The sequence below is a fragment of the Malaya genurostris genome, chromosome 2 (genome assembly GCF_030247185.1).
Source record: "Malaya genurostris strain Urasoe2022 chromosome 2, Malgen_1.1, whole genome shotgun sequence".
NCBI classification, from domain to species: domain Eukaryota; kingdom Metazoa; phylum Arthropoda; class Insecta; order Diptera; family Culicidae; genus Malaya; species Malaya genurostris.
The window spans coordinates 262,942,097-262,957,313 of record NC_080571.1 but is presented as its reverse complement, the minus strand read 5'-3'; the positions used below and the strand labels follow the sequence as shown (position 1 = coordinate 262,957,313).

The 15,217-nt window shown below is 36.1% G+C and overlaps 1 protein-coding gene across 1 annotated transcript in view; it reads right to left on the bottom strand.

Moving 5' to 3' along the window:
- LOC131429776 (uncharacterized) overlaps positions 1–15,217 on the bottom strand; it is an 80,322-nt gene that overhangs the window by 45,832 nt on the left and 19,273 nt on the right. The window lies entirely within an intron of this gene.

The window sequence follows — 15,217 nt, the reverse complement described above, 5'->3', positions numbered from 1 at the left end:
ATAAAAGAGGTTTTTGCATACAATGGAAATCATTTATGCTCCATGGAAATTACCACAATATGGGTATTTTCGGAACGAATTTGATGAGTGCATGTTGGAAAACGATGTGTGAGGTGGTTCTGAATTCCAGATGGCATAGCCATCTGCTCCAGTTCTTTATATCCAGAATTTCACTTTATTCAGGGCATTTGTTCAATAGCTTCAACATTCTTGATAATCTGAAATCGATTTGACTGGTATTTTATTATTTTTTTACTAAATCCGGCTTTAATTTAGATCTGCCGCAGATATTATACTACTGCTCCAAAAATGTAAGCGCCTACCGTTTGTAAGGATTTTAAAAGAATAGTAATTAACCTGAAGCCACCATTTTGGATTTCGGAACGACCTCAAATATCGTTTTCCGACATGTACTCATCAACCCCGTTCCGAAAATACCTATATTATGATGGTTTGTAACGAATATCTCTGAACCGTAAGTCGCCATCTTGAAAATTGAGGCGACTTAGAATATTCCATAACTATACACTATATTATTCATATCCAATAATACATAGACATAAGGAAAACTCTTTTTACGTTGAAAATTTTAAATAACGTAAGCTTTCTTTACCTTAAAAACTAACTCCAACAGATTTAAAGTTAGTAAACTAATATTTTTTTCACGGTTCCCGGCTGCCCAGATCAACCAATATAACCAATTAATCATTTTTCGCGGTAAATAATATAGTGGAAAAAATTAACAAACGAAACACGCGTGAAATCTGTTGACCTTTGGTTGGTGATTTAAAATGATTTGATATAATTTTTAGAATAATTATTACACGTACTTTATCTGTTAAATAGAGCTTAGGGATGATTTCATTGAATAAATTATTTTGTCTAAAGGCGATTTCATTTAGAACAAATTAGGGAATTCAGGGTGTCTCAAGACTCTCCGGGACTTCAGTATCGGATGTTGTTGAAAAGTTCAAAGTAAGTCCGTGAGTTTTGTGGTGCATCCGAGCATCTTGAAACCGGAACATACTAAATTTCGCGCGATTACTACAATTACTTACACTAACCATTATCATTCTCCCGTGACACTTGTGGCGTGCGCGGAAGTATGTACGGCCTCTAGTAACAACAAGTGTTGGACTAACATCCCTTCCCATTCCTTACACAATCTAAGTGCGGGCCTGGCCGGCACCGGCACTGATCAAAGAACTCTGAGATTACCAAAAGATGTACATTGAAGGATGATTTACCAGTCCCAGGCCTGTTCAAATGGAAATTCTCTGTACAATTTCAGTTAATCCCGAGTAGCAACCAGGGGAAGTATTTTTTTGAAAAGTGCGCATTGACTGACTGTTGGGCGAAACCCATATTGTTTATTTTTAGCAGTAGCTTACCCTGAGTTTACATACAAAAAAATTTACTTGGCTTCGAGTATTCGTGTTCTCAAACATTGTAAATCTCCTGTTGATTCAAAGCGAAATGGAGAAGAAATCAATAACCATGTTGTTTAAATTCACTATTTTAGTATAAATTGTATAAGCTTTACAGTGACATATTACTAATTACCTAAATGACAGTAAATTCGATAAAATCAGTATGTAGTCTTTCAAGACCATTGTCTTAACTTAACACTCAAAGAATCACGAGAAGAGTAAAACATCACAGCCGAAGTTTCAGACCAAGCTTATCTCTCCGTTCTGCGGAAAAACATTCACAATATTGCAAACATCACGTGTAAACCATCTATTACCGAAAAAAACATCATCACTCGAATGATTTCATCACTTCAAGTGACTGCCATCACCCGAGTCATCACACATACATCATCGCATCCGAAGGAAAACAGAAAATTTACAATTCAGAATCCACACCCTACCTCCTGCCTAAATGAACATCACATCACATCACCGATTAGACGTTTCGGTACTGCGCTAACCCCACCCAGAGCGCGTATTACCACATTTGCCAGAGCATCGTGACATTGACTTCGCACGCCACATTCGCGCATTTCCTTCGTCATCCCCGTCACTGTGCTGCGACCTATGCTTTGGCATCTGTTAAATGTATTTTTAAAAAACGCTGCCGCATATTTTCGGCATCATCTGGTCCTGCGTAGCCGTTGCTGCATCGGAAAACCGAACCTCAGCGTAACAGCGTATGACCGATGGAGTGGAAAGTTGAAAATTCGACCAACGGTGGTTGTGTTGGCCCCCGTTTAGTATTTTATTTAGAACTTAACGCCAATATTTGACCCTGGCGAAGCAAGGACTCGACGAATTCCACACAAACGGCAAAACGCGCCAGTCACTGACGTATTTTGAAACACGCTGAATATTACCAGGCGTCCCCATTTCGTAGATTATATGACGCCATTCAAACATTGAACGGTGTGCAGTTAATCATTCGCATCATAGATTGTAAGTAATTCTCCTTTGATCGCCGCCAATCATTATTCCAGCGACTGACAGTTGCGTCAACCATGCGGTCGTGTCTGCTCGAGAGTCGAGAACAAACGGCAATCAAATGTGGCTATTCTGTCACGTTCAAATCAAATTGCGTCCGATCGTTACAGGGTGTTTTTGTGTTTTTTTTTGTCGAAGTTTTCAAAGCATGTATTTGTTATTGCGACCATACCGCGATCCTTAAATGATTAAACCCCTCCGATAATTAAGCTTATAGGCGGTGTGGAATAACTTTTGGATGTGCCGTTCGAATTTGTACTGCGTATGAAATAAGTTGATGGTTCGGAAATAAGGCGTTAATCACAGCTTTAAAAAAACTTTAAGAAAATTCACGGTAATAATGAGGAACAATCTCGGTATGGCAGTGAAATACATTTGAACGTCATATGTCATTAGTTTTCCATATCTTAAATAAAATTGGTGAACTCATGGTGGTGTTTTGGTGATTATCAAAGTTGACTTATTAGGATAATTGTGTTTTTTTTAGCCCCTCGTCAGCCGAAAAAAAGCACCTGTCGGAAAAAAAGCCGCACAGTCGCCCTCTTGCTGAAATGGCTATTATATCTGGGTGCTTAAATAATTAACTGAACTAAAATTACAGTGGCAAGTTAAATTGAAAAGCTTCTTCAATCAAATAGTTTCATACTCGTTTTGAAAATTGTAACTTCAGCATGAGTTTTGGAAATGAGGCAACATAGATCTGAAATGTCTTACTTGGCAAACGATAGAAAAAAATAAATAGATCAATGGTTGAATATGGATGCTTATTTGCGATATAATATCACCTATGCAACGCTAAAAATGAATCATGCCGTAGCTTGCTGATATGATATGCACTTCGCAAACTAGATATTTTTAGTGAACGTCTTACAAGCCACTTGTGATTCCATATAAAAAAGAGCTTATTTGAATATTATCCAATTCTTTCATAAAATGATACATAGTTGTAATCAGCTAGGTGATGTACTGTAATCATGCCAAAGCTTTTGATCTGTAACAAAGAATGGAAAATTTCGTAATTGGCGAGAAATTGAATTACTAAATTTACCGTCTTAAACAGCATGCACAAAAGAACATGTGGATGACATGGACGGTCGTCGATTTTTTTCACCGAAAAAAATCGAAGACCGTTCATATTAGTTTGTTTGCGGTGATGACCATAAAACAACAAAACAACATGTAAGCCCATTGCACTCTAAAAATATTCCTTATTCCTATGTATCGGTTTTGTACGCTACGCTTTGTGCGATATTTCGTTCAATTCATGCGGTTGAGATTTCAAAGCACTGCAATTTCACCTTAATGATCGTTTGTACCAAACATTTTAGAAATTTTCCATTTTTAGTTATTCATGGTTATGTCATACTACTGAAAATTTAATCATAAATTGCTCATGTTTCCGAAGATATGGAAAAAAGTTATGTTATTACGTGAAATCCAATAAGAGATATTCGCGATTAAGTTCTATCCATTCTTGTACAGGGTAAATTTTGTAAAGGCGCCCCATAGTAAAGTAAGTCGTATTAACGACAAAAAGTTAAATATTTAGCTCTTGCAATTTGATGCTCTGTTGATAAGTGGATCAATAGTGGTTATGTATTCAAAATTTATTCAGCAATACCGTGGTGGTGGTGGTGGTGGTAATATCATTGATAAAAGCAATAAGTGCTGTGATTATTAATAATTGTAATTACAATAAAAATCATTATTTAAAAAAGATAGCAAAGCATGTTATGCAGCTGATTAAAAAATATTACATAATTTAGATGAATATCATATGCAGAAGTAACCGGAGCGCAGGTTATCTCTACGCCAATTCCAACACTGCGCCTGCTGTGTGTTCGCGATATACAAAATACTGGGCTCCTGTTACTTCTATTGATCGAATTCATGCTAAATAGTGTTGTTTCCTCAATTGTTTTTCATATTGACCTCCTCGCGTGAATCGAAGTCTGAGTTGCGATTCAGTTGCGAATTTATTCGCTAGAGATTTTTTTATTAATGAGAATATAATATTCCAATCTTGCAAGAATCACTTCGGTGTCGGTGATTGAAACGTAGGGGAAATTCAGCATCGAAATATCATCGGATACTCTTCTCCTTTTAGATTACCTCTTTAGCAGTATTTCTGTAGGTGAAAAATTACCTGTGAATTTCGAGGTTCAGAGTTTTGTGTATGCTTGTTTTATAAATGATCTTACATTTCAATTACGGCTTGAAATAATGGGTAAAGTGAATTGATGTGTAAGACAATCGCCTTTCACACAGTCTACCTGGGCTCAATTCCCAACTCCGCACGTAGGGCCAGGAAATATTTCTAGTCCGGGAGACAAATGGCCACAATAATCAAATCGCTATAATTGGAATTGTTCGAAAAATTTCCGACATATTTTCCGACATTGACACAAAATCTTGCAATTATGATTCTAGATCTTGAGTAAAAATTTATTCTTTGTAATATCTTTTATACATACAGTAAAAGAAAAAAGTGCAATAAGAAGTTTCAATACTTTGTCAAACGAAGCAAATTTTTCTCTAAGTTCTTCACACGTTCTCTGTATTGCAATCAATACAGTGCAAAATAAATTCAAATAACTTTCCATCCGTCAAACTATGAATTGGGTGGATCAGGGTCATTTCGCCGAAAGCTATTTCGCCGAAAGCCGTTTCGCCGAATGACATTTCGCCGAATGGGTCACTTCGCCGAATGCCATTTCGCCGAAAGCCATTTCGCCGAAAGCCATTTCGCCGAAAGCCATTTCGCCGAAAACCATTTCGCCGAAAGGGTCATTTCGCCGAATCCTGAAATCGTCTTGAAATCGTAATTAGAATTGATTTAAATTAAAGACAAACTAAAGATGATAGCGTTAACGCCCGTTTTGTTAATTTACCATTGTACTTCTTGAATAATGATTGATTGTTGTACTCTTGAATAAAGATTGATTCATGAACCTCACAAAGTAGTTCCCAAGAAAACTTGTTGACTATTAGCTAGTAAGCATCAAAGCAATTGCCTAGGTGTATCTACCAGGCAAATGTATGTGGTATTTTCCGTTTATTAAGTGAAAATGAAGAAATACTAATGCGGCTACGCCACATTGTTTTAGTTCATGTACTGTCCGACCTCGCTACCGCTCGTTCGGGCCGGGCAAACGAGGCGGTTACAGGTTTGTATGCAAGAGGTCGCCGCTTCCGACGGCGGGTCGGCGGCCGACTCAGCTGGCGTCGGCACGGCGGCTTTGTGCCGACGAGCCATCTTGGCTTCGGTTATGTGGCTGCGCCACATCAGTTATACAGGAGACATAATATGCAGGAGATATGACCCTTATGGCAAAATTCGGCAAATGGCATTCGGCGAAACGACTTTCGGCGAGATGGCTTTCGGTGATATGACCCGCTCCCGAATTGGGCATTAGTTTTAGTTAAACTTGACTACTCGATAAAAAATATTTTAAAAGTTAATACATCAAATTTTAACCAAAAGTTAAAATCATTAAATTTTCTCGGTCATTTTTGATTGTCTCGCCAGGTATGAAGATGAACGGGTGAAACACCAACTTAAACATTGGAAAAGTCCAAATTTTGGTCTACAAGGTCCATTTCAATTGAACTTAAGCTTTTAAAAATTGGTCCCACGGTCTTTTAATGCCATTGAACATTTTACCTCCTTGATTCGGTGCCGGAAATCGGATCTGGACAAAATTTAATAGCAGACTGTGGGACTATAAGAACCGTCATTCATAGCAGGCTATAAGATCAAAGAGCCATTCCCAAGTAACTTTTTTATATTAATAAAGACTTGTAGCTGCTACATAATAAATCTTGCATTGAAACTTCAAACTCCACGAAAGCCTACTGAAAACCTCTATAAGAGCATGTTCCTGCCTAGTGGATCATTCTTCATAAGGTTTATAAAGTGAAGAATCAGCATAAACCTGCGTTAAAACTCCAAATTCAAGAAAATTTTGAAACCAGCTTTACAATCAACATTAAATTTATTCGGATGGAATGAATTTCGCTATGAATAAACTATCATTTTGATGATATATTTTTTGACTATGTTTGTGTCATGTCTGCTTTGAATGCAACTAAATAAAACTAAACTTAAAACTTCATGCGCTTTTATTATTTTCTGTGGTTCATCGTCATTTTTATATAAAACTATTTCGTGGCGTTCAAACTTGCGCATACGTTCTGAAAATGAATCATGAAAGTCCATCATATTTCCTCGTTTTTGTGTTTCGAAGTTTATTTGATGTCAATAAATGATACGGTATAGAACATCATAATGACGACCACGAAATTAACCCAAGAAGCAATAAATCAAATAGCCCTCAACAAATGTGTCATGAATGTACTTTAGAAGCCTCAAATTTGCTCTGAGTGAAACTGTCATCCAATGAACGCGCACACACACAAAACTAGATTTATGAAAGAATTTAACTGACAATAATGTTTTAAAGAAAATGTTTGAAAGCAATATTAAGAGTGTTTGCATGGATTTATTCTAGTACAAATTGTTTTATTTTTGGTCCAGTTGTTAGTCTAAGTGAAGGGTTTTATAGAAGCTTTTAAAATTATGATATTACTTATCAAAAGAGACACTTATAATAGTTGGCATAAAACAGGTAGTGATTGAAAAATCAATTACAAAACTCCTATAAATTATAATCAAAACCTTAAGGCATTCGAATTGTTACTTGGGATCCATTTAAATATAAGCGTTCTGAGTTCTCTGCCAAAATTTGTTAGCCAAAACTAATTTTTTCCAACCCCAACTGTTGTCGAACCCATTACATACATATATATAACATACACACATTTACTGACCTCGACGAACTGAACCCAACGGTCTGAAAACTCGGTCTTCTGGGACTTGTTTGCAAAGTCGATTTTCATAGAAATTGCATATTTTTTCTTTGTGAGAAAGGAAAAATTTTCTGTTGAATCGTATTCGGGACAATTCTATCTATAATTCCGTTCAGAACTAAATTACTAATCTAGTGATTCTAATCGTTTAAAACAACTGGGCCAAAGGTGCTAGTGTATTTTATATGCGGTATCTTAAGTGTTGCCTTCAAGATTATTCCAATACAAGTTGATATTCCGACATCAACCACCCTTTTCTCAATATGTTAAAAGTACATGAATCCGAAATGTCTTTGAATCGCTGTAAAACGTAGGTTTTATGTTATAGCAGCGCAATAAATAGGGCCAAACAAATTAAACATTTGTTACAACAAATCGGAATATCATATATCTGCACTAACTACGTAGTTATTACAACATTATAGCTCTTGCTCGAATAGTGTTGCTGTAGCTTTGCGTTCCACTACTATTTTTTTTTTTGATTTATGATATACAGTTGTTTTCCGTCGGCCGTCCACAGCCAAAGAAAAATAGTACATATTTTTTCTACTGGTGATGTCAATGAATCATTATATGTTAACACGTTACAGTACACGTTCATGTGTGTGAAACGATGGACCTTTTGTCTGCCTTCCGCACAAAACTCGTTAATTAGAAAAGGTTGTTAACTTGATTAGCTGAGCCGAAGAATGTTGACCCTCATTTATGCTACCGGACAATTCGGTCATAAACCGCCCAGCAAAGGGTGTGACTAAAGACCGTACGCTTATTTGATAGTACATGTTAATTTAGGGCTGATAACGATTTGTTCACGTTCGATCTTGCGTTGAGTTGAGTTGGAAATGGAAAGTGATAATCAAAGAACATTGAAAAACCATATTTTGTTTTCTGTTTTTGAAGAATTTTACTCGAAGTACAGATGTTCTAGCTGTAATCAGAGTATGTCAAAACATATTTACAATTAGAAATAAGTCTCTACGAACCACAAAAGTTTTTTCTATTCAAATGTTTCAAATTTTATCGGACCATATGACAGTACCACTGTTAGTTAATAACAAAATGTAATATCTGATGGTATCTAAAATTATAATTTGTTTCTAAATACTTTGGCATATATGATCGGTAAGAATTAAAACTGGGTCGCTCAAACGCTACCCAAATTGACTCTTCAGTTACTGATGGTTTCAATCGGATTCGCTCTGTCAGTACTGCGAATAATTGCATCACGATTGAAATCGTTACGTACTCTTTAAATCGAAAACATCCTTCCGTTTTTCCACCGTCTATTATGAATCAATTTCGCGTGAGTATGATCGTATTTATTTCGTGTTCATGGATGGAAAATTCCCAATGCAATTTCTAAATTGCACCTATTGATATTCACAAGTAGCCCCACCGCGTATTTTTGCGTCTCGTCGTCAACCTCTCCCACTCCGACGAGGTGCTAGGAAACTTGTTCGAGTAGCGTTTTCTCGCGTTCATTCTTACAAGTGCATTTCAAGTGCCGCACCGTCTCCACCGTGTGATGTGAATCATGTCATTTACGCTATCGCAGAATAGCCAGATGCGGATCGGGATGCGCCAACAGGTAGAAACTATTGTATTATTCGAAGCTACACTTGGTCAATGTTCTACAAGTGAAAATTTTCCTATAAACCAAGAGCTTCCCATTTGATGTATCAAATAATTTTACCTTGTCCTTTCTAACCAACTGACCCTAGCTACGACCCCGAACATTCGCATCGCGCTATTTCTTGCCCTATTAATAGTGGAAGAATAGAGGGCTCTGTTGCAATTCACACGCTGCTGGAGGGTGGGTGTTTTGCGTCTATCGAATCGAACAATTCACGATACTTTATTGACTGCAGAACCGCTCCAGGCAGGAGGGTAGAGCCAGAGGCAACGGACCGGAGTGCATAAATCATCAGTATCAACTGTTTATTGGTGCTAGCCAGCGCGAATACGGTTGAGATAATTATTATACTTTACAATATTGAGAATATATCTTTCCGCGAAGTTGTCAGATCTTGACAGTAGTAAGCAGCACTGGCTTTAGTATGTATTCTAGTATGACGCATTTCAATGAGCAAATTCCAAATACCTTTTGATATCAGGATCAATCGGCGTAACGAGTTTAGAGACACGATGTTCCAGTTAATTTTATAAGATTCCAACTTATTTCTGCTGAGATAATTGTACTATATTACAACTAGGGATATTATTTGTATTTTCAATCAGTACCTGACAGAAAACGAAATAAATAAATTGAGAATGGCAGAGCTCAAACCTGCAAATCATTTGCATTGCGTGGAACTGAGCTGTCAATTTGGTACTGGTCCACTGTAGAAGAACAGAAATTAGGTAGATCAGTGATTTTTGTGCAGTAACCTACAGGGTATCCCACGAAAAATTTCGAATTTAAAAATGCAATAGTAAAATAAAAACCTGTTTTAATCCACCTAGTGGTGTAATGATGCCTTTCTCAAATCAATCATACTATCATATATAATATTGTGGTATTCTTCAAAATAATTTTCTTCGATTCTTAAAAGAATAACCGAAATCGGTTTGTTTGACCATCTACCATCTAGAAAAAATAGTGCACTTATTTTCACAATTTTTTGCACATTTTACCCCATAATTCCGGAACCGGAACTCGGATCCAAATAATATTCAGGAATTTTGTATGGGACCACAAGACCTTTCATTTGAATCTAAGTTTGTGGAAATCGGTTCAGCCATCTCCGAGAAAAGTTAATACAAAAAAACGTTACATACACACATACACACACAGACATTTTGCTTACTCGACGACCTGAGTCGAATTGTATATGATACTCGGCCCTCCGGGCCTCGGTTCAAAAGTCGGTTTTCACAGTGATTGCATAACCTGTTTATATGAGAAAGGTAAAACAATTTGATAGATTGAAATGATTATACATTCATTTTAAGGATTGATGCATGGAATTTTTATGAAAAATAATTTCGTTCAAATGTCCAAAAAATCAAAACGCACAAAATTTGCGCGAAGTTGAAATCTAAAACGCGCGACGCGCGATATTCAAGCGAAGCGTTTACAAAACTATTTACGTGAATACGTCTTACTTTACCAAAGGCCACCTTGTCAAAATTCGTCCTGTGGAAGGATGGGCAGAAAGTAATCGTGGATATGTCGAATTGTACAAAACGCAACGACATAAACACTTAGGAAAAAAAACCGTCCAAATATACGTCTTTGTAGATGCACATAAAAGGAGCATTGTAATTCACTTAAATTTACAATTCAAAGCATGTGAAGATAAGTCTTATCTTTAACTTCGCAGTTAATTTAACTGAAGTTAACATCGATACAGACACGAACATTATTTTTACATTTCAATAGCTGTACTATTGTGTCATTACCGAAAAATGTATAGCATGCTTGATTTTACGTCAAGCGTAAATTTTATTTTTTATAAGAGTACACTCCAAAAAATTTTGAATTTTACAGGTGACTTAATCCCTCATACGATGTAATTCATAAAGACCTAATTTGTCAAATGACGGAAAATTTTATTTGTAATGACTTAATGTTAGATGAGCTTGAATTTTATTGGTTTCGACTGATACTTGCGTTCTGCTAGCAGGTTCGACCGTATAAATGTAAATGCACCTTTTACCAGCCAAGCAGATGCATGCTTCTTTGGCTCAGTCGATTAACAGACGTACTTGCGATCCAACGATTCTCGGTTCAAGTCGCGGTGGTTGCTATAAGTATTCTTTGTTTTTAATTCCATTAATTTCATCACATGAAGTCTTAGACTCAATATTAAATGTTCTTCGACGTAAATTTGCGTGAACTGCGACGCTCCATTTATGTGCATCTAATAAGATGTAAAATCACAGGGTTTTTTAAGTGTGTACATAAATAAACCAAAAATTCAGATTACTCAAACCTTTGGTAACAATGAGGAAAATTCATCACGCTTATCTGTTCAGATTTTAAACTTTACGACTACAAAAGGTCGAAAACCGATCATTTCTTGTGCGTTTGACGAGACAGGACGACAGGACCTTCCAAAAGGAAATTCTTGAACTAAATTCTAATCCATCAGAAATCTAAACTAAATTTTAGGTTTATAATAATAGAGTATGAACACCACATAGAGCCTCGACAACACAAATATTTTGTGGTTTTACATCCTTTTCAGGCATTCTAGATGAACAACGTTGAGTGAAATAAATGGTTACCATCCAACATCGCGAAAAAGTTAAATATATTACAAACGTCATCCAATAACTTATTGTGACGATTCATTTTCAAATATTTTGATGAAATCAGGCATCCCTGCAAGCAGCTGATCGGTGTTGACAAACGAGGGGAAACCAATTAGTAAAAAATATTTTACATAACACAAGGGGTGTACAGATAGTAAATAGTTCGCGCTGTACAATATAGGTGGAACTAGTGCATCACGAAAAATTATTTTTATAAGAATTTACTCATACTGTCATATCTGTTAGTCTGTGGTTTAGGCTTGACGCTAAACCTAACCCAGTTTCCACCCTAACTGATGTAAAACCGTTTGTTTGAAGCTAGTTTCGAACCTAGTTTAAACGTTGTTGAACTGAAAACCGAACTGAAAGTTTCGAACCGGGTTTTTATATCAGGTTTGCTCAAATCCCCTTTGCAAAGTGCGGAACCACAGAAACAGTTTCATGAAAAATATTTGTTTGGAGAAACTACCATGGGTCAGTTTAAGTTTTCTAAAGCGAAATCGACATTAGATTCGCCTTCAGTTCCGTATTAACAGGGTAAAATGTGCAAAGGACAAAAAAAAAACAGTGCACTCGATTTTCTCGGACACCCAGTTTAGCAAACTTTGATTAAAATATGAGGTCTTATGGTCACTGTCACTTGGAGAATGTTAAACAACTCAAACCGTCATTTAAGATGACGATGCAAAGACCGTGCAAACTCTATAAAGCTATAAACAAAACAGTTTTGTAACCCCATAGTTTTCTACAATTTTTTTCAGATTCGATTCGAGAAAATGAATTCTATTTTAATCCAGTATCGGTCAAAGATCCGGAATTATAGAGTGAAGTGTGTTAAAAATTTCAAAGGGTCATTTGCGGTATTGATCCAGACACTGCAAAAATGTCGATAAACTGTGCTAAAAATTGTTTTTGTTAGCTGGTGGTCAAACGAATCGGCTTCGGCAATACCATTCTCCGGGGTCGAGTTTTGGAACTACCGGAAAAAGTAGTCAAAAGCTTCAAAAAACCTTTTCTCATACACCTAGCGGTGTGATAATACCTTTCTCTTATCATTCAAACAGTCTCAATATAAAATTCTTTTTTTCAGTAAGATAATTTCTAACACGAATTTGAGCTAATAATTTCTGCCAAAAAATCATTCAAATTGATTCAGCAAAAATGCGCGGATATAAAAAAGGTGATTTGTCGGTAACGTCACATATACGATTATATCTCCGGAACCAGAAAAAGGAGTAATTTTACCTCCGAACTAGATAAAAGATCCAATAGCAGCCTTCAAACGAGCCTAGGATTGTTGAAATCGATTCAGCCATCTCCGACGAAAACTAATCGAAGTGAAAAGACTTTACATATATATTATATCCGGAAGTGACAGCCAATTAACCTTCAAATTTGATTCACAACCCAAGATTAGCTCTCAAGCAAGTCAAAGTTTGTTAAAATCGGTTCAGCCATCTCCGAGAAAATCAAACGTATAAAGGTTGCAAATAGCACACCGAAATACTAATATCTCTATCTGTTACTATTTCTTGACATTAATGACGAAAAAATATAGAAATTTTTATTATACTGGATTAAAATAGAATTCATTTTCTCTAAAAGCAAATAAGCTAGAATTCTGATGAAGTTTTTCAAACAAATTAAACTAATAATTAGTATTACTTAGCTTACTTTTAAAATGAAGACATTACATCAAAGTCATCCAACAAAACGTAAAAGTGGAACCACCTGTCAAAATAGCCGTCATCTGGTTATTTTCGTCATTTCTTGTAGTTCAAAATCACAAGCATTCCTCATGTAAATCGTAATGTCGGCCGAAACACCTTTGATGAAATGATTCAAAATGTAATGCTGACCTCTCAGACAAACAATTGAATCGTCGAAATTTTTAGTATACTAAAAGTTTACTTAACGCATTGAACTCACAGGGTATAATAAAAATGTTTTCTTGCAACACAGACCGTGCGCTTCTGTTGTTCGGTTAACCGACCTCATCGGCAGTGGCAGTAGTAAATAGAATTACGAAATATTGCCGAAACGTCCGATGGCGCGTGACCGACGGGATAGAAATAGACACGATGAAAAAGTTATCGTAAACTGAACTTGTTTACCCGGAACGATTGACATTGATTGCAGAATTATTGCCGCTACATTGTTATCAATCGAAATTATCAATAAAAGTAACAAAAGGGATCTTTTGGTGGCAGCATAATTATTCAGGCCATTATTTCCATTTCATACGTAATACTTAAAAGCTCGTATAAAAATCATAAAGCGGAGTTTTGTTCCAAACTAAATTAATATTCTTCAGTTGATATCGTGGAACAGAAGGGAAAAAAAACAAACAAAAAACCTCCCGAATTTACATTTCACTTTTGTCCAATTATTTTTGTTCCCGGCTTCCACCAAATTGCGACATTCGTAGTACCCAGAATGACGGACTTGGTGACCATATTTACTCCGTACCAGCAGAGCAGTATCATTTTCATCAAGTTTGATTAAACATTACATTCTGGCTGGAAGAAATTCTCGGAATGTCTGTTGTGTAATTGGAGCATGCACACTCGGATTACGCGCTGTACCAAAGCGAGGGGGAATGGTTAGCATAATGCTCATAAAAGTCAATTCCAAAGTGTATTTTTGTGCTGGGATGTAAATTATTGTTTACGAAACATAGTGAAATTGCAGCACTCTGCGAAGGCAACGGTGAGGTAGTGCAAGCAACTTCTGAATATAAGAAGTGCATCGTTTTGTTACGTTTCCGATTTTGTTTATTTTGCTATTTATACAGTTGCTCGTAAATTAACGCATTTCTTCGAATAACGATCAAGAGAGTTGTTTGTATGTTTTAAAACTATTGCAAAGGTTAAATTTATTTTTCTTTTTCGTGTTTCCACCATATTAGTCGATTGTATCAACAAAAACAATAAGTTCCAGAATACAAGAAAAAGAAGCTACACTACTCTTTCCTCGCTATTTATTCGTAATATTGAACTGTTAACTACACACTCAGATCATATGATTTACTTTTCATGAAAAAAATCTTTACGGCATCATATATTTCAATTTTTCTCGTGAACTGCTAGATTCGCAGTTAAACACAATTATGTACATAGTCTTTGAGCACGAATAAGCTTTTTACAAAATTACAGTGCACTGCACACAGTTGAACATTACAGATTTCATAGGTGATAATATTCTATCTAATACTTGAACATGAATTAATTGAACGAGTGGAAAACTCTCCTAGCATTATTTTCAGATACGTTAAAAGAAATTTATCAGCACTTTTAAATATATCTGCATCGATAGCCAAAGTATTAAATCGAATGTGAAAATGCGAATGATTCAAAAACTATAAATTCACAAGATTCTTCCTAGCTCTGTACGTAAATGTCGGTAGTTTAAAGTGTTAGGCGCTAATCTCACACTCTACAGTATCCGCCATAAAGAATAGCACAACAGCCTTATTCAGTTATCTTCGCGATTTCTGACAGTTTCATCCCAGATACAATACTTATTACTTAGGACTACATAAAGATCTTTAAGTAATGAATGGAACTGCAATAAATATTCGATATTAAAAATCGTAGTTCTTTGGAGATGTCCACAACAATTAAAATTCGCTG